Raw genomic sequence first — 19,860 nt, 5'->3', positions numbered from 1 at the left:
TCTGCAAGTTCCAACATTCATTCCTGGGCGCATGGTTTTGTGTCTCCGTCTTTCTTTGTGAGGGAGAGGATGAGCTGTGTATCCTCTGTGTGGGATGATGTGCTAAGCCCGTGCTGGCTGACAATAGCGGTAAGTGTGGCCATGTAGATCTTGAGAATCATGGGGCTTATTGGCAGTCCCTGGGGTACTCTTCAGTTGGTCTCTGTGGCTTCGTAGATGGAGGGGGGGGCTGATCATTTGGGTTATTGCGGAGAGGAAGGAGTGGATCCAGGAGAGGGCAGTTCCTCGTATCCCCGGGTCGTGGAATGTGGCATATGGAGGGTGGTGTGAGACGGTGTTGAAGGCTGCATAGAGGTGTCGTAGGATGTGGGACGCAATGTGACCCATGTCAAGTGGCATGCGTATGTCATTCTTGGCGGCAAGGTGTGCGTTCTTGGTGCTGTGCTTGCTGCCAAACACAGACTGGGAGTGCTCCATGATGGAGTTCTCTTCAATGAAGACAGTTAGCTGGGTGTTTATGATTCTCTCAGTGACTTTGTCTGCCACAGGGTGGAGGGAGATGGTCAGATAGTTTGTCTTGTCTGCTGGGTCATACTGCCGATGAGAAGATTTGTTCAACGTAGAGACAGGTCTTGACGGTCTTCATGGAGGTGTTCAGGGATGTTGTGCATGTGAGCTCTGCTGGTGGCTCATTGAAAGTCTTCGATGCATGTGGAGATATTTTTTTTAAATTGACCCCCATTTCACACCCATTTTTCAGACTTGACGCCCATTTCACACCCACTTTTCAGACTTGACCCCCCATTTCACACCCACTTTTCATATTTTGCCGCAATTTCTGACCCATTTTTCAGATTTGAACCCACATTCACACCCAGTTTTCAGCTTAGACCCCCATTTCACACCCACTTTTCAAATTTGACACCCATTCCACACCCACTTTTCATATTTTTCCGCAATATCTGACCCATTTTTCAGATTTGACCCCCCATTTCACACCCAGTTTTTAGCTTAGATCCCCATCTCACACCAACTTTTCAGATTTGACCCATTCCACACCCAATTTTCAGATTTGGTCCCCTTTTCACAACCTTAACAGTGAAATATGACACCTACTAAACATTCAATATCATTATTTAACACTTACAAACCCCGACATTTCAAGTTTTCATACCAAGTACACCCTGTAAATCATGATTTACATACAATTTGACAAAAAAATTGATGATTTGGGTGCCACATTTTACTACTTGTACAGTCAAGTTGTGCACAATTGAAACACTATGGCATCTCCGTAATAAGGAGACATACACACCATGAATTTAGTTTTGGAATCTTACTTGCAATTATTGTACGATGTTAACATTTCATAGTGATCTACCTATGCAGGAGAGTAACTTGCAGACAGGGTATGTGTGTTTTGTTTGCTTATTGTCACAAACAGTTTTTGTGGTAATTTTCCACAGACCTATCCTTATTTTCATCATTCACATTTTTATGTGCTCATGGAAAATAATTGTTTATTATACTGTCCCTTTGGGCAATTCCTGCTGCCATGGCTGTGGGGTGGGGTCCACCTCGCTGATCTTCCTCATCATGCTGCTCATCGTCCGGTGCTGCATGCACTTGGATCCAGGGGGCATTCATGCGCACACAAATGTTGTGAAATATACAACGTGCTAGTATGATTTTATTTACCATTTCTGGACTGTACAGCAGTTTGCCACCTGTGATGTCCAAGCAACGGAAACGTGACTTCAGCACGCCAAATGTGCATTCCATGATGCAACGTGTGTGTCTATGTGCAGCATTGTACTGCCTCTGTGCCTGGGTGGTGGGGTTTCGTATGGGTGTCATCATCCACGGGCAGAAAGCATATCCTTGATCATCTGTGACATGTAATAGGGAGATGGGTCCATGATTCATTAGGCATACTATGTTGGCAGTGTTGACAGTTTTGTGTTTTGTGATTTTTGCTATTTTTAGACTTAGTTTAGACATGTGTTGCTTCTGGCTATTTAGCGGCATCAGTACATTGCCTCAGTGTTGATCCTCCAAACAGCCATATTGCTAGTGTGTGCTGCACGGTTGCATCAGTGTCAATACAACTGTCCAAAATGTGAATGAGACCTGCACAATGAACATAGACAACAACAGGCACACTGGCTCTCCTATCATCTAGTGATGGCAATGATCCACACTCCTCGCAGTCAACGCCATGTGAATGTTCAAATGACATATGCCACGCCTGACGCAGCTCACATTCAGATATGCATCTCATGCTGACAGCAGACCTGTGACACCACACAAGCGATGCAATTGTATGTCCAGAGCTAAAACAAAGCAACAGACAGTAGCCACCTCACCTGCAGGGCCCACTGGGGACAGTGACGGTTTGCACACACCATTAACAACATCACATGTCACAACCTAAACTTCCTGGACTGCGTCATCTGTCACGAGCAGAGCATCAAACTCACATAACACAACTTCTCTAAATCAATTACACTATGTGGATTATCTGACAAGATCAGACTGTCCACACACTTCACCACACTGATACACATGGCAGGGCTCACCTTTGCACACTTCTTGACATTTGTAATAGAGCTGCATTTGACACATCAATTTCAACACACAAGTAGTGACAAAATACACATCCACTTACTCATCGGGCAACCACAAAACACACCATATCACAGATGGGACAATGAGGAATATGTGTAGCTGAGTCAGAGAGGAGATACTACACACCACCACCAACAGCAGGCAGCACCCACAACACTGCAGTCAACACCAATGGCGCTAGATGGTGATTTCATGACAGATTTTTCAACCTACGCATGCACATTCGCCCCACAATGCAAATCCTACATTCAACGTGCATTGTTACAACCTTGGTCACAACAAAGCTCTGACTTAACACACTGATTTGACATGTGTGAGTACTTATGTGACATTGGGTCGACCCTAATAGGTCACCAGCAACAAGAACAGCAACATAATCAACTTCCACGACGATACAACCACACACCAGACTGGGATACCAGTGAGGATATCTTTGATTTGCTACATGGATGTTCAGGAGCTGGGGGTTACTCTACGCAGTGGGGCTGTAGACCTCATCCTCGTACACAATACATCAGCATGTGACACAAAGTGATGTGCCCATGCCTTTTGCGGCCCACCCCCCACCCCCTCGGTACCTAGGCAACGTACTTACATCCTCCCTCTTGATGGGTCAACAGGATTGTGTATTTTGGGCATGTGGTGTGTTCAGTTGGTACTTACCGACAAGCAATGAATTTCCATATGTGCGATTCTGGAAGTGCTGGTTTATGATGCAGTGTCGGAAAATAAATGCATCATGCACACTCCCTGGAAATTTGGCAATGACATTTGTGAACAGTCCGCAGTGGTCCACTATTGCCTGCACATTCATTGAATAGGTGTGCTTCGTGTTGCGGTATATATGTGCGCTGTCCGCAGGGGCACAAATGATACATGTGTGCAGTCAATTGCACACATGACCTGCGGGAAGCCAGCGATGGCATACAATCCTTGCTTGATGGCAATCTGCTCCTGCACAGTGTTGGGGAAGTGAAGGTGCTGGGGAATCAGGCTAAGTATGACATACAAGACAGTGGGGAGGAAGGTTGAGAAGGCTGCCTGTGAAACTCCTCCAACTCTGGCTGTTGTTGGTTGAAATGTCCCAGAGGCCAAGAAGTACAGCACAGCGAGCTGTGGAGGGATGTTGGTTCTCCGCTGTGTTGGTGGCATCAGCCTGTGCGCAATCAGGGTCAGGATATGCTGGATGGATGTCCTTTTGAGCCTGTAGTGGGCTATGACTTCCTCTTGCGTTAAGTCTGCGAGGCAGACACATCTGCGTAGTGCCCGCTGTCTTCCTCGACGCTGCATCAGTGGTGGTGGTCCTGGGGGTGGTGGCATTGGCGGTGGTTGTTGTTGTTGCCTTGGTGGGACTCCAATCTGCATGATGACTACCTCCATGGCTTCTGTGACTGTTCTGAGGGAGCTCTGGCCTAGACTCCCTTATTTACACCCACTTATCTCCAGTGTAAGTCATGTTTTTATCAGGTGTTAATAACTGGAGCTAACGGCAGTTAGCGTGACTTTTTTTTGTAGCTAAGCGGGTCAGCGATATCATTGTTAATAGTGAGAAGCTGTGTAAGCGACTTTTGTCGTGAAATTTTAGTCAGGAACGCCTACTTTGCATATCATTGGCGTTGAATATCGCTGACGTGCAAGGCGATCAATTTTCCGGTTGCTATCGCCGGGAAACTAGCACTAAAGACGCATTGTTGATAGGGCGATAAAATTATCGCCGCTTTATCGCCAAAAAGTGATGCTACCGCGGCGATAAGTCCCTTGATGATATGCCCCTAAATTTCCTTAAAATACTCATCTGGTAATTTGCTCCTTTGGTGGCATTACTGATGTGTTTCTGCATATTCAGGTATTTGTCTAGTGGAAGGATCTAACAGAGTCTATAATGTGAGAAGAACAGTGGAGGGCTGTTAGTTGCTTAATTCAAAGGTCGATCTTGGTAGTGTGGTTCGGAGGAGTAATGAGGAGGAATTCCATTTTCGCAGTGTTGAGCTTGAGATGGTTGCCTGTGAGCCAGTGTTGAGAGTTATGCAAAGCAGAGTTAAGGGAAATTATGTCTTCTGAGGAGGATATTTTCAAATACAATTGAGTGTCATCATCATACATGTGATAAAGAATGTTGTCAGATTTCAAGGCGTTTGCTAGAGGCTCCAAGACTAGACTGAAGAGAGTGAGTGAAAGGGCGGTTCCCTGTGGAACCCCCACCAGGGTGACCATGGAGGGCTGAGAAAAGGATTGATTCACTTTGACTCTCTAGGTTCCGTTGTGGAGGAATGAAGTAAACCATTGCAGCACAGGTCCTAATAGGTCCATCCTCCATTCAAGTAGGTTCAGTAGACTTGTTTAACAGTGTCGAAAGCAGAGGACAAGTCAAGTAGTATCAGAAGACATGATTCATTTAGGTCAAGCATTTTTAAAATGTCATCCACAATGGGTGTGAGTGCTGATTCAGTGCTGTGACCTTGACGCAAGCCGAATTGGTTTTGGTCTAGGAGTTGGGAGTTGTGGCTGCAGAGTTGAATATGAACACATTTTTCTAAAAGTTTCACCAGAGTGAGGATGTTGGAGATAGGGCAGAAGTTGTTAAGATCTGAACAATCTGCATTAGGTTTTTTTTAGAATGGGGGTTACCTGTCTTACTTTTAGGCAATCAGGGATAGTGCCTTGCCATAGTGAGGCATAAACAATCTTATACTATAGGGGGAGAATATCGACTTTTGATCTCCTTGAAGATTGTAGGAGGTAGTGGGTCTATTAAGTGATTAAATGGGTTTAAAGCTAGAAGAATGTTATAAATGTCACTTTCATTGAGGGGAGTGAAAGTGAGTCAGGAGGCATTGTTTTTGGGGACCCACCCAGGGGGACAAAGCCGATCCGTGGCCTGGGAGGTGAGTGGAAAGAAGTGTGAGGCAGCTGGAAGTAGTTCCCTCGTTGATTGTAGGTTGTTTTCAATGGTTTTAGTTTTTCCCAAGCTGTACATGTATATGAAGTGAAAGTTTACACAGTATTATTGACTGTTTTTTAGACCAGCTGTATACTTCTTAATATACTCTCCCAATAAATGTCATACGAAACCATAATCAAAATAACTATGATAGAATAGTTCATTTTCATACAGTTCAACTTGGGGTTAAAATCACCAGCAAAGTTGTAAGTGAACATTATATATCATATACAAACACAAAATGTGCCCTGTCAGGTGTAGTTCACACCAGGGCGGTCACCTTCTACACAGCCACTTTGCAGAGTGAACCAAAACACCAGCTTTTGACCGATGCTCACTTGCGTTAAGGGCACCAACCAAGATGTGCGCACCAGCATGAGCACCCACCATGGATGTTCAGTTGTGGACAAAAATGCTGTGTGCATCAGCGTGCGTACCCAACTGCGAGTCTGTATTCAGACATGTGCTGTGCAAATCAGCTGTTCGACAAACACATACACGAGCCAGCCTCTGTTGTTGCTGTGTACATCAGCGTGCACATCAGGATGTAAGTCTGCATATGAACATATGCTGTGCGCGTCAGCATTTCAACACGCCCATACTTTGAATCAACCACCTTTTTCCTTCCAGAGTTGACAGCACAAACATAGCTGGTGCACACACTTTGCTTCCACAATGGCACCAGCTGGCACAAAATGGCCGTCACACACCACTGATGTTAAACGTCACAATGAGGACACACTGGCTATGAGAAGCTGCCAGGACAACAATGACCTCATGTCATGTTCACAGGTGTATTTCAGCATGCCACTTGGCATTCTGTGCCCCTACCACTTTGTTACTCAGCTCATAAACGTCACACGGGCCACACCAATTTAACCAAAATGCCTCACTTAAGCACAGCCGCTGACGATGGGAACACTCATGGTAACATCTGTATGCCACGATGATCATTGAGGGCCTCTCTTACTTGAAGGGAACCTCAAAATGTTGAAAAGTCGTTGTACCAAGAAATCTCAACACTGGCATGAAGAGTTCATGTCAGCAGCTCATCACTCGCTCATCGCCAAGAAGATGTGGTGGCTCCAAGACGCAGGAGACCAAAAGGTAAATTTCAAGTAGTATTTATTTGAGCCTGAATGAAGGCGAGCTGCTGGTTGCACACAAGTGAAAACCAAAGGCCACAGATTCAAAATTACATTCCATGTGGAACCTCCGCATGACAATGCCAAGGTTCTATGAGCCCGTGCAGTGAGCGCCAGCCATAACATACATGGATACCACAAAATAGTTTTCTGAAAACTGGCACGCACTAACTATTCAGGAGCGGGCAAATAAGAGTGCAATGAAGTCAATCAATGGCAAGCAATGGGAGGGCTCCATTGTCGTTTTTGTTCTAAAACAAAATATCATGCAAATGACATGCGCTGTCTCAGGCAAGATTTAAAAATTAGTAAACTAGTCAGGTAAAGCCTGTTCTTGGCATGCTTTCACCGTCTTGGGTGTGTTCCAACAGTGTTTCGCATTCCACAGTAAATGCTTTTGGTGCAGCATCATGCTGAATCGAAAGTTAACACAAAAGTAAATATCCTAGTCTTCGAGGGGCGGATTCACAGAACTAATCTGAGACAAAATCCTAAACTTACTACTTTTGGTATTCTCAGACGGCGTTTAGTAGTAGTAAAGTTAGGATTTTGTCTTAAGTTTGACTTAAGACAGACTTAAGACAGACTTAAGACAGACTTAAGACAAACTTAAGACAAACTTAGGACAGACTTAAAACAGACTTAGGACAGACTTAAGACAGACTTAAGACAAAATCCTAACTTTACTACTACTAAATGCCTTCTGTGAATACCAAAAGTAGTAAGTTTAGGATTTTGTCTCAGATTACTTCTGTGAATCGGGCCCCTAGTTTTTAGGTCTCGCCTAGGTAGCGCGCATGCGCTGTTCTAGGAGATGACCTTTAGAAATTGGTCAGCTCTTTTCAAGCACTCGTGCTAGCATCCACCTTGCGGGAGCGAGCAGCGGGGCGCGTGCTAATTGAAAACAGATGTCTCTCGCGCTGCTCGCTCCCGCAAGATGGATGCCAGCACGAGTGCTTGTGTTTATAATTAGGGACACGCACGTGCTTACATTTGCTCGTGGTCGCCTTGCCGGCTCGACATCCTGGCGCTTTCACTTTTGTTTGCACCGCGCTTGTTCACACAAGTTCCTCACTCTTATCCACTGAGGTCTCATGATGTTAGAATCTCGCCTCCACTTCAGCCACACGCCCTCCTCCTGTCATGAACATGCTTTCTCCAGCTCTGTCCTCGCCTCGCCTTCAGAGCTCCTTCTGAAGCGCTCCTTACTCCGAGGTTGCATTTTCCTGGTGCTGCCTTGTTTCATATTGTGCTTGTCTTGCACTTGCTTTCCCTTTTCAAACAGGGTCTGCCTCCCCCTCTCACCACCCAGGAGTCTGCCTCCCCCTACCACCTTTGAGTCTGCTTCCCCCCTACCACCTGTGAGTCTGCTCCCCCCACCACCCATGAGTCTGTCTTCCCCCATGAGGCTGCCTCACTACCTTTCTTTCCATGAATGCCCCCGTGAGTTTGCTTATACTCCAAACCCCCGCGTTAGTTAGATTGGCCCACCTACGGGCCACGACCCCTCAAGACTGCCAACTTCCTTCCGTCGCGAGCGCCCTCTCCAGCGACTAATCATCCCAGGGGCTGACAAAATGCCACCCCTTACACTGCTTTCTACCTAAGGAACTCATTCCTCATCCCAAATCCGTTCCCCACTGACATTACCCGAGATTGCATCCGTGTTAGATGCAAGGCTCATGTTTTCATGCTGTTTAACTTCATCCTGATGTTAATTGAAGCATACAATGCCTTTTTTTTTTATTGCGGTCTCTCGTAATTTGGCAAACCCAGTTTCAACCCGGGTGTGCGGACAAAAGCAATTTGCATATGTAAATTCTCAATGCCCATTTTCATATTGTGCTTGTCTTGCACTTGCTTTCCCTTTTCAAGCAGGGTCTGCCTCCCACTCTCACCACCCATGAGTCTGCTTCCCCCTACCACCCGTGAGTCTGCTCCCCCCTACCACCAGTGAGTCTGCCTCCCCCCGTGAGGCTGCCTCACCACCTTTACTCCCTTACAGCCCGTGAGTCTGCCTCGACTCGACCCCGTGAATCTGCCCCTGTGAATCCGCTCCCCCTTTTACTGCCCGTGAGCCTGCCTTTCCTTCCATTAACTCCCCGTGAGTTTGCTTTTACTCCAAACCCCCCCGTAAGTCAGATTGCCCCACCCACGGGCCACGACCCCTCAAGACTGCCAGCTTCCTTCCGTCGCGACCACCCTCTCCAGCGATGAACCATCCAATGGGCGGACAAAATGCCACCCCTAAGACTGCTTTCTGCCTAAGGAACTCATCCCTCGTCCCAAATCTGTTACCCACAGCCGTTCCCCGTGACTGCATCTGTGTTAGATTCAAGGCTAATGTTTTCGTGCTGTTTAACTTCATCCTGATGTTAATTGAAGCATACAATGCCTTTTTTTTAAATGCGGTCTCTCATAATTAAGAGCCGATTAGGTAACTACTTTGGCAAACCCAGTTTCAACCCGGGTGTGCGGACAAAAGCAATTTGCATACGTAAATTCTCAATGCCCGTTTAACTAAGTAACTAACTCTCTCACACAATCACTAACTCTCTCACTCTCAATCTAAATAACGAACTAACTCTCTCACTCTCACTAACTAACCCACTTACTCTCAATAACTAACTAACTCTCACTCTAACTAAGTAAATAACTATCTCACTCTCACAAACTAAAAGACTAACAAACTCTCTCACTCACAATAACTAACTAACTAACTCTCTCCCTAACTAACTGACTCTCTCACTCTCATCGACTAACTGACTCTCTCACTAACTAACTAACTCAGTCGCTAACTGACTAACTCTCACTAACTAACAAACTAACTAACTCTCACTCTCTCTCACTAACTAACTTACTCTCTCACTCACTAACTCTCACTAACTAACTAACTCAGTCGCTAACTGACTAACTCTCTCACTAACTAACAAACTAAATCTCTCACTCTCTCACTAACAAACTAACTCTCACTCACTAACTAACTCATTAACTTACTCTCACACTAACTCTCACTCACTAACTAACTCTCTCACTAACTTACTCTCACTCTCTCTCAATAACTTAACTAACTCTCTCACTATCACTAACTAACTAACTAACCTTCACTCTCCTATTATTCATGCACCCCCCCATAACAAAAAAAACCATAACAAGCAAACATTCACACAGGTACATACATAATTACCAGAATTTAAACAGCTTAAACACTTATGCAAACTCAAAATATAGAGCTAAACACTTATAAGATCCCAAAGGCCAGACCTATTGGCTATGCCAATGCTTGTTGGCTTAAGCTTTTACACCAGGCCGAACTATTAGTTACTATGAGAATGAGCAGCATTGCACTAGGAAGATGTTTATTAGACACATAAGGTACTAGATTGCACGAATACAACAGACATGGTGGTCCATTTTCATTACAAGCACTATGTAAAAAAGATAAGCAAAATGTTCACACTATCCTGACTATTACATTTACAATTCTACACCATAAGCAACTAGCAAAATGATTAGACTGCCCTTTTCCACAATGATTCTATCAATATGAAATATGTTTCAGCTAAATGTGAGTCAAAATGTAATTCTGCCAGCAGAACTGTGCGGATTTGCAATGAAATTGAAGCATTTTGTAACCTTTCTTTCAAATATCAAATTAGGAAAGTTTTCACCCACAAATGTATTTTTGCGGGGTAATCTGAGCCATAAAACTTTTAGGGCATAAATCCTAAATAAGTGTTTTATCATTTTCCCTTATTTTGCTAATCCCACAAACAAAATATCTACACACATGTCGCTGACATAGTGGACACGATTCATAAAGATTCTGCTGTAACTTACTGTTTTTTAGCACTCCGGGTTCATCCAGAATTACATTAGCAAGTCGGGAGTACTAAAAGGGTTGAGTCACAGTGGCTCACTGCAAAATATTTGTGAATCCTGCCCATTCTGTTGTTTACTTCCCATGATGGCAGTGTGTACATGGTGCTATTTGCTCTTCCATATAAGAGTTAAGCTTCATTTCCATGACTTAGTCAGTGGAGATAAAAGTTGAACAAGCAGAGGTGTCCCTTCCTAATCTCAGGTGCAAATAGAGTTTTTAAATCAGACAAAACAGTGGACAGACATGAAAATGTATATTGAAGAAACCTATATCTGAATTGTGGGCCAGCTTTCTGTTCGGTGCTACACTACAAGGACCCCCATTTTGAGTTAGGCAGACTAAAATTAGCAGTATGGAATTTCTTTCTGCCTCTTTCTGAAATGTCATTTTTCTACACCTTTTTTGTTTGGCCTTTAATTCCAGTTGGGGAAATCACATGAAGCAGCCAAGCCTCATTCCACTTTTTTCCGGCAGGGAGGAGCATAACATGCTCCCCTTGTAAAAAATGACTGTCCACTTCCCCACCCTACTCTCCCCCCACTGCCCCAACTCTACACAGAGGTCCTCACATACATTTACCACCTGCTCAGAACAGGTGGTAAATGTATCTGTTAAACCCCACAGAAGTGGAATTTCTGTGTAATTTTACGACTAGAAAAATTGGCCCCACGCTGTATTTTCCTATCCCATGGGGTTAAATTTGATGGTACTGGGCTGAATTTACCACACAGTTACAATAATTTCCAGTGCAAATGTATCCCCCCACCCCCAGTACTGCCTAACTCATAATCAAGGCCTTAGGGTTTTGTGGAACTGATAGCCACTAGGCTTCTGCCTTAGCCCGCTCTGTAGACAGAAACTTTTGAGTGGCAGCACAACTGCCATAGGGCTGGTGGACCGTTGACCGAGAATTATTTTCTCACCCCCACCGCTCACTGTGAAATTTGTGATGGATCATTGCCGTTTTTTGGAGAGAAGATCAAGAGCTGTACATCACACCAATTATAATCACAATCACAAATTATTTTTCAACAATAAAGATAGTTTGGTATGAGTTAAAGGGTTTCATTAATTATTTTTTTTTAGGAAGCCATCTTTACTAAGATCACAAGCAAATTTGTACTAATCTCAAATTATCAAATATGAACAGAAATCTGGGGTGAGACTATACGGCAGTGTTCTTAGCTACATAGCATTTGGCTTCACTGTAATTTGGACTGATTCTACCCCTTTAATTAATCTGATGTCTTTCCTTGTAAAGTCCCATACTTCTGGGTTCACGGCTTCTTTTAAATCAGGAGGAAGGCCCTCTACTGTCCTCAATGGATAAAATCCTGCAGGTTTTTCTTGGCAGCATTATTGGTTATTTTACAAAATATTGTGTTTTCGCTCATAGTACTCCTACCAATCCACATTCCTCTCCTTTTCCATGGTTCCCTGGCCCCTCTCATGCACCCTGCTTGTCATATTAACCTTCCTAAAGGTTTCTCTCAAGAAATTGAAGACCATTCAAATTGCGACTGCAAGCTTTCTCCTAAGAATTCCTAAATTTCAGTCAGTCAGGGCCTCCATCAGACAAATGCATTGGCTCCCGGTCTGCCATCACGTTATCTTTAAGGCTCTTCGTTTAGCCTATGAAACACTTAATGGAAAAGCCCTAGCCTATTTCAAGAAAAATCTTGTGCGGTACTTTCCAGTTAGAATGTTGTGCTCTTGTTCAGCTAGTCTTCTTAGGGTTGCTTTCTTCAAATGTGCCACCCGGGGGGGGGGGGGGGGGCTTGAAGTTTTTTCAGAATTACAACTCTTCACTGGAACTGTTTGCCACTTGAACTGAAAACAGCGCCTTCGATCTCGAGCCTCAAAACCTGGGTATTCAATTGATACAGCGCGAAACAGCAGAAAGGTAGAAGGGCACATGGATGTGTTCACCATATATAAACAGCCTAAATCCTTATTTATATGACTACATTTTGACCCATACTTATAACTGGTCCTCCGACTGACCTTTTTTACAGTTGACAGGGATTTGCCACATGTTTAAGACAGATAATATGCCCCTCATGAGGACCTACAACAAAGGGAATTTTCTACAAACCAATCTATATACAACTAGACATAAATCATATTAGTCACAATAATCAATAATGACAGACACAGTTTTACTATTTTGTTTGCTTTTATCTATTTTTCTTTGAAAACATATGAAATGGTCAAACAATGATACAGCATCAAATCTTAGAATTATCACACAAGAAAATTCAAAACAGTAATTCACAGTAACATCTCATTTAAGGAGCATGAGTTGAGTGGACAGAGAAAAAGACAAAAGAGCATTGTAACAAGTTCAATACAAATACAAAATTTCATATGAACCTAAGAAACTATAGCACAGCGAGCTAATAGTTGGAAAGCTAACCCTCTGGCCAGAAGGGAAAGCTAGGGTAATCCTCACAAAAGTGTGAGGAGCAAAGTTAAGGAGTAAGTTTAAGACAACATCAACCAAAGGATCTCAGTGAAACAGCTCACATGAACGTCACACCTCGCCACGTCTTGCCTCGTACAGACCAGACCAAATAATATGGACTCTCACACTAATAGTTATACCCTAAATGTTAAAGTCCATCCCTATTCTAGTAACAAAATCCAGGAAATTCTCTATCCGCATTTTTTCAGAAGTATAGGGTGGTATGTCACACCACTTCCGTCGCTATCCACTCTCAAAAGTTCTTTGTTTAGACTCATACTGTCATCATCGTCCTTCAGCAAAGGAAAGCACAATTTTCTCCCTCCTTGACTCGTGCACATTCGAAAAGGTTTTGTTACAATTTACTAGCACGGTTATCCACAAAACTAAACATTTCCTCGGACAGGAGGACGTTTTGCTGATACTCTGAACACGTAGCCATCGACAAGAAAGAACACAATAGTCACTATGAAGAATAAAACACATTTTCTGCAATCTACGTTTAAAAGCAAATTGACCCTATTGGTAGTTTCAAGGCCTTCTTTGTAAAGCGTGCAGTTTTCTCTAGGAGAAATAAACAGACTCAGTTATTTGTTCACAATAAATGTCTTATTTCATTAGTCTTTTTTTCAACATTTCTATTAATTTAATATAAACACTTACATTTTAATAATTTTTTAATGCAATTAATATTGCTCATGTTGTCGCGATTTTATTCACATTGTTCATGAAGTTATTATGTTCTCTTTCTCTGCTGTCTTACGTGCAGAAATGATTTGTGGCCTACATAAACCCTTTGTCATTTTCCTGCAACGTTCTTGTTTCTTTAAAAAAATAGAATGTTATTATTTTTTTCCCGGTTAATTTCAAAATCTCTGTTAATAATTTTCATACAATGGGAGGTTTAATCTGAGGAGGTGTATTTATGGAAAACCCTGCTCCATCAATCTCCCCTTTGATGGCTACTTAAGCCATAAAAAATCCAAAAATCTGATTACAATCTTATTGTATCATAGAATACTAGTTCTCATTTGTTTCAAACTAACCCCATCTATATCTTTCATTACCTCATAATCATTTCTCTTCCTGTCTTCCATTTCTATTTCTTCTCTCTTTCTTTTCTTTTCTCTTCATTTATTTTCTAGTGTTTTATCTTTACATTTGCAACACTTGTATATTAGAAACAGCATTAGTATTCCAGTAGCAGTAGCATTGATAGGTATTAGTATTCTCCCTAACAAGCTATACCCAAATGTTACAAACCAGGCTCCTATTAAAGAGAAACTGTTACCAAGTTTCTCCCAAGCTCCATCAACCTTCATTTTAGTTAAATGTGTAATATTAGTAATATATCTCTCTAGATTCTTACTTTTGTCACGGATATATGTACAGCAATGTTGAATTTTCAACATACTACAGACTCCGCCCTCTTTTGGCAGTAATACGTGAAGAGCCAGTCTATTTTGCAAAACCATAGATTGCATTGCAAACAATTCAGTGTTAATCATCAAAAATCCACATCAGTATCTATTGATAAACAAGCAACAACCATGGACAATTTTCTAATTTTGTGTGAATTTAAAATTACTCCAACTGAAGGTATCAATGCTCCAAAAATATCACCCACAATCTCAGCAGCACTAATTCCCCTTTTGCTACGTATTAATCCACCCCTACTCCTTTCATTGGTCCATGGTTCTTCTCTACCTGATGAACCTTCGGGAAGACAATTCCCACATAACAACATCCATACCAATGTGTTGGTAACCTATAATAGGTATTCTTACCACACACATAATAAATTCCAGGAAAAACAGGATCCGTACCAACCTTTTAACCCCAACCTCCTGTAATCAGGAAGGTATGATCACATTCACTAGAACCAATGAAATAGCTATTATAGTCTGTTTTCTGTCTTAAAAAGCAAAGCTTCCCTCTATGATGCCAATCAGAAGTCATTGCAGCATATGTCTCACCTTTCTTGTAATCCCCCTCCCTATTAGCCACGGAAGTATATGATTTTTTTCCTCTGCAGCTTTTCTCTGAACATTTTCTCTTCTATCTTCTACAACATTAATTAATTTGATTTCTTCACTCCGTGAACTACAGGTTGTTATTTCTATGGGCATATACAGTATCTATTGTCTTTGTAGTATGGAAAAACTCTCCTATATACTCTGCATTGTTTGCACTACTTACTACATTCATATTCTTTTGAATAGGAAGTTCAGAAAATACTAGATCTAAATTAGAATAGTGATACTGAATTTGCCCGTTTCATAAAACAAACTTGTTAGTACGCTGCACGAAATTGCATATGTTAAGGGAGGGAAACAACCTTTACAATGCAGTCTTTACATCGCACTACCTTTACATAGCATTCATTACATCCCCACATCCTTTACATCGCATGTCATTACAACGCAGCCATTACATTGCATGTCACTACAACGCATGTCACTACAACGCAGGCATTACATCGCAAGTCATTACAATGCATACCATTACAACGCATAGTACCCTTACACCATCCAACACTTACCCTACTGTTGCACTCACTGGAGTTAGAATAGTAATTTTTACCCCTACACTATCCAACACTTACCTTAAATGCAATGTAATGGTATGCATTGTAATGGTATGCATTGTAAAGGTAGAATGCGATGTAATGGAATGCGTTGTAAAGGTAGTTTCTGAAAATGCGATGTAATGGCATGCGATGTAAAAGAATGCGTTGTAAAGGATGTTGCGATGTAAAAACTGCACTGTAAAGGCATGTGTTGTAAATGTATGCATTGTAACATCCTATATTCGTTAAGGAAAGGTGGTGATAAGTCACCCCTTCTGACGCAGAAGATGGTAATTGCAAGCACACATAGCAATCTCTAGCAGCCATAGTGTTTACGTACTCGTAAAGAAGTTTAGTAAAGACATTTAACAAAAAATCATTAATATAATTTTCTTGATGTAAGTCATTCCCAGTTAATCTCGTAATGTTAGTGTGTGGGTCTTCTTTAAGAGTTTCCCCCACATTTGTCTTCAAATTCACTAAATCATCCGTAGTAGTACTCTTAGTAGGAAACATAAAGTAAAGCACAACAACTATTAGTTTTAACCAAACAATCATTATTAGTAAAACACATACACAACAAACATTAATACACTTACGCCTAGATGATCCCAGATTCTGATTACCAGTCCCCTGAGACCTAGCCATTTTAAGCTAAAAACAAAACAAAAAACTAAAATCCTAGACTTCATCAAATATATGTATCCAAACACTTTTATGCCTTAGATCTCCTCAGAACTTTATTTCTCTGAAACTCAATCCCCTCAGTTTGTTTTATTTTTATTTATTTGAGTCTTCTTAACACAGTTCCAGTTTCAATTTCCATTTCATTTCTGTATTTTCAGAACAATTTGCAATCATCTGCACCCAAGTTTTAACACAGTTCATTTAGGGTGGCTCATTATGGTTTCTGTGATTCGGCTCAATTTCTTCTCCACTGATGTCTTCTTGAGCAACTGTTTCAGCAACCAAGTATGTCCATTCTGGTGCTGAGTATTTCTTGTTCGGAACTCTTGCTCTTTTTGTTCTTCGAACGATATCTTCTTCTGTATCACATTGTTCAGATATTTCAATTATTGTATTTGGAACACACTCATCCAAAGTCTATTTCAGTCTTTTCACTCCTCTTGGCCATATATCTCCTTTTCTTGCTTTTTTCTTTTGAATTTCTTCTGTTTTGTTTGGTTCAGGACTTGTCTCAATAGTTCTTTTAATTAATTCCTTTTTCTCTTCTTGACTTTTTTCTTCTGGAATCAATGTCTTCACTGTATCGACATTGGCAGTCTCACGAGACCCAGTAGCTGGAGCCCACTTTACTTGATTTTCAGTATGTTCAGATTCTTTTTGATCACCTTTTTTCTCTTTTCTTGATCAACTTCAACTTATTCTTTACTTTCAAGTGGACTTGGGACTCTTCGTGTATGACTAGCATGAATCCAGTTCGGCAAGCCACCACACTTTACTGCTGTTGTTGTCACCAGTATCACTTGATATGGCCTATGCCATCGAGGTTCCAAACACGACTTTCTCACGTCCAGGATTCAAGTTGTGTGCTTGTTCTTGCTATGTTGTGGTAGCAACTTCTCCAACCAGATGAGACACAGAACGTACCACATCAGCCAATCCTTTGCAATAACCCAGTATCGTTAGTTGATTCGCTGGAACTACTGGTTATCTCATTGCTCTGCCCATGATAGTCTCATGCGGAGACAATCCAGTTTTTCTATCAGGAATACTTCTCAGACTCATCAGAACTAATGGTAATGCATCTGGCCATTTCAGTGCATTGGAAGCACACACCATCGCAGCCTTGATTTAATTGTCCAATTGACCTGCTCAACCACGCCTGATGCTTCTGGTCGATAGGCACAATGCAATTTTTGTTCAATTTGTAATAATGAACATATCATTTGAATTATGTCATTGTTGAAATGTGTCCCCTTATCAGATTCTAAAGAGACTGGAAATCCAAATCTTGGAATGATCTCTCCAAGAAGCCATTTTACAACTGTTAGACTATCATTGCATCTTATTGGGTAGGCTTCCACCCACAGAGAAAACAAATAGACAATCACCAGTACATATTTTAGTCCATTACATTGTGGTAGTTCTTTGAAATCAGCTTGTAATCATGTAAAAAGACCAGCTGCTTTTACAATTCATCCCCAACTATCAACTGTCTTTCTCCCTGCATTTTGCTGCTGACAAGTCACACACCTCTGGCAAAGACTTTCTGCAATGACCCTGAATTTAGGGTTGAACCATGATTCCCTAAACATCCTAATCATAGCATCTCTACATAGATGTGTAGGACCGTGATAAACCTTGCCATTTGGGACAACAGACTATCGGACATGATTGGTCTTCCATCAGGATAAATCCACTCTTCATCTTCTTCCCTACGTGAACAACCTGCCTTAATCAAAATTCCTTTTTCTTCTACACTGGCTTCCTCTTGAAGCTGTATAATTTCTTCCCATGTTTCAACAGATGAGAACATCAGATTGCATTCTTTTTCATCAGATTTCTGTATCTTTTAATGTATTGAAACCCAATTTATTGCACATAAATGCGCAACTTCATCAGCATACTTATTTACCACTGTGATATAATCACTGCCAGATCTGTGTGCTGAACATTTCCCAACCCAGATTTCTTTGGGTAATTGTAGTGCCAACAGTAGTTCTTTTACCTATTCTCCATTCCGAATTGGTGAACCTAATGAGGTTAAGAAACCACGTTGAGACCACAATTGTCCAAAATCGTGCCAAACCCCAAAACCATATTGACTATCAGTAAATATGGTTACTCTCCACTTCTTTCCAAAGTAGCATGCTTTTGTTAGTGCTATCAACTCCGAAATGTGTGCAGATTTTACTCCTTTTAAGCATGAAGCTTCAATGACATTAGCTGCTGCACAAACTGCATAGGAAGCTTGCAAGGTACCCATTTCATCTTTCAAGCAAGATCCATCCACAAACATCACACAATTGGATTCAGATAATGGAGTAACTTTTATATCAGGTCTTGGCTTTGTTCACAATTCAGTCACATCCATACAATCTTGGTCTGCTTCATCACCACCATTTCACAATCTGGATTTGGCAACAAGGTAGCTAGATTTAAATTGTCACTGTCACATTTTCAGCTCCCAGTATCACTCAGTCATATTTTATCAACTGACTACTCGTAAGATGCTGTGTTCGAGTTTGTGTCAACAAAATCTCAACAGAACGTGGTACATACACCCTCAATGGATGTCCCATCAGAATTGCTTCACTTTGTTCCAAACTCACAGAAGTAGCAGCAACTGCTCTAAAAACCTGGTAAATCTGCAGCTACATGATCAAGTGTGGCTGAAAAATATGCCACAGGACGACGTGCTGTTCCATGCATTTGCAAAAGAACTAAAAGTGCACAACCGTCTCTTTCATAACAGAATAATGCAAAATCCTTGTTGAAATCTGGCATTTCTAATGCTGGTGCACAACAAAGGTTGTCTCGCAACTCAACAAATGCCTTCATACATTGCTCATTCAATTGAATTGGATCTGACACATCTTTGTGAGTCCGTTTCTGTAATGGCTTGGCTGTCATTGAAAATCCATTGATCCACTGTCTGCAGTATCCAACCATACCCAAAAACATTTTTTCTTTCTGCGTCTTGGGTGATTTCATTTGCAAGATCGCATTTATTCGATCCTGTGACACTTTTCTGACTCCTTTTTCAATTTTGGGCCCCAAATAAGGAACGCCTTTTTGGCAAAATTGCAATTTTTCTGGCGACACTTAATGCCCACCTACTGCCAAATGGTTCAATAGTGCAATTGTATCCATCACACAAGCTTCTCTTGTCTTTGATGCAACAAGCAACTCATCAATATACTGTACCAGCACTGAGTTATTGGGCATTATCAGTGACTCTAAGCACCTCTTCAAAATCTGATTGAAGGGCTTTCGGTACACCCTTGAGGAACTTGGCACTATGCCAAGACACGGTCTCTGAACCGGAACGCAAACAAATAACACAACAAGGTACTACTATCTGATTGATTTTCCTTAAATCCTGGACAATTCTATATTTCCGGTTTGGTTCTTAATTCCCATAGTAGGCGAATTACAAGGACTGCTTAGTATTTCTTTTAAAATACCTTTGGGGGCGTGGCTAAGATGGCAGCTCAGTAGGACGCTAATCCGTGTCCCTCCGATACCGTCGCAATCATAACTTTG

Source organism: Triturus cristatus, chromosome 5_1 (genome assembly GCF_964204655.1).
Source record: "Triturus cristatus chromosome 5_1, aTriCri1.1, whole genome shotgun sequence".
NCBI lineage: Eukaryota > Metazoa > Chordata > Amphibia > Caudata > Salamandridae > Triturus > Triturus cristatus.
The sequence above is the reverse complement of the archived record's forward strand: the minus strand, read 5'-3'. Positions refer to the sequence as shown.